Source organism: Corvus brachyrhynchos, unplaced genomic scaffold (assembly GCF_000691975.1).
Source record: "Corvus brachyrhynchos isolate BGI_N302 unplaced genomic scaffold, ASM69197v1 scaffold679, whole genome shotgun sequence".
NCBI lineage: Eukaryota > Metazoa > Chordata > Aves > Passeriformes > Corvidae > Corvus > Corvus brachyrhynchos.
In genome coordinates, this window is record NW_008239775.1 from 2,349 (window position 1) to 4,158 (window position 1,810).

A 1,810-nucleotide genomic window follows, 5' to 3' on the forward strand; every position below is an offset into this window, starting at 1 on the left:
CGGCGGCCGGCCGAGGTGAGGGGGAGGAGGAGGGATGTGGGAGCAGCTCCGGGATCGGGGCTTCCCGGGAATCCCTCGGGGTCACTCTGTGCTGGTCCCGGCCCTGGCAGCGGCTCCTGGAGCTCAGGAATTCCCGAATCCCACTTTTCCTCTTCCCTGCCCTTCTTGGGCCTCAAATCCCAGTTTTCCCCTTCCCTGGGTTCGTCCCCAGCAGCTCCCGGAGCTCAGGAATTCCCAAATCCCACTTTTCTTCTTCCCTGCCCTTCCTGGATCTCAAATCCCAGTTTTCCCCTTCCCTGGGTTCGTCCCCAGCAGCTCCTGGAGCTTGTGGAGTCCCAAATCCCACTTTTCCTCTTCCCAGATCCGTCCCCATCCCGGCAGCAGCTCCTGGAGCTCCTCAACCCCCAAATCCCGCTTTTCTCCTTCCCAGCTCCGTTCCCAGGAGCTCCTGGAGCTCTGGGAGCTCCTGACCCCTCCATTCCCCATTCCCAGCTCCATTCCCTGACCCCGTTCCCATTCCCTGGTCCATTCCCTGACCCCATTCTCTGACCCCATTCCCGTTCCCAGCTCCATTCCCTGACCCCTTTCCCATTCCCTGGCCCCGTTCCCATTCCCTGGCCCCGTTCCCTGACCCCGTTCCCTGACCCTGATCCCGTTCCCTGACCCCGTTCCCATCCCCTGACCCTGTTCCCATTCCCGTTCCCATCCTCTGACTCCATTCCCAGCTCCATTCCCTGACCCTATTCCCGTTCCCAGCTCCATTCCCAGCTCCATCCCCTGACCCCGTTCCCGTCCCCTGACCCCGTTCCCGTCCCCTGATCCCGTTCCCATTCCCTGACCCTGTTCCCATTCCCGTTCCCATCCCCTGACTCCATTCCCAGCTCCGTTCCCTGACCCCATTCCCATTCCCTGACCCCATTCCCAGCTCCGTTCTCTGACCCCATTCCCGTTCCCCGTTCCCGTTCCCAGCTCCGTTCCCAGCTCCGTTCCCTGACTCCCTTCCGGTTCGCAGGTCCATTCCCTGACCCCATTCCCGTTCCCTGACCCCATTCCCAGCTCCATCCCCTGACCCCATTCCTGTTCCCAGCTCCATTCCCATTCCCTGACCCCGTTCCCCTTCCCAGCTCCGTTCCCTGACCCTGTTCCCATTCCCTGACCCCATTCCTGTTCCCCTTCCCAGCTCCATTCCCTGACCCCGTTCCCGTTCCCTGACCCTGTTCCCCTTCCCAGCTCCATTCCCTGACCCCATTCCTGTTCCCTGTTCCCGTTCCCAGATCCATTCCTTGACCCCGTTCCCGTTCCCAGCTCCATTCCCTGACTCCGTTCCCGTTCCCTGACCCCGTTCCCGTTCCCAGCTCCGTTCCCTGACCCCATTCCCATTCCCTGACCCCGTTCCCGTTCCCCGTTCCCGTTCCCAGCTCTGTTCCCTGACCCCATTCCCATTCCCTGACCCCGTTCCCTGACCCCATTCCCGTTCCCTGACCCCATTCCCTGACTCCGTTCCCTGACCCCATTTCCGTTCCCTGACCCCATTCCCGTTCCCTGACCCCATTCCCTGACCCCGTTCCTGTTCCCATTCCCGTTCCCTGACCCCATTCCCGTTCCCCGTTCCCATTCCCTGACCCCATTCCTGTTCCCCATTCCCAGGTCCCCGCCGACTCCAGCCGGGAGCGGGTGGTGGTGAAGCAGCTGCTGTTCCAGAGCCTCCAGCTCCTCTCCAGCGCCATCCAGGAAATATTCCAGCGCTGCCAGGTACCCCGGGAATGCCCCCAGACCCCCTCGGAGTGCTGGGAGCCCTTCCCGTGGGATT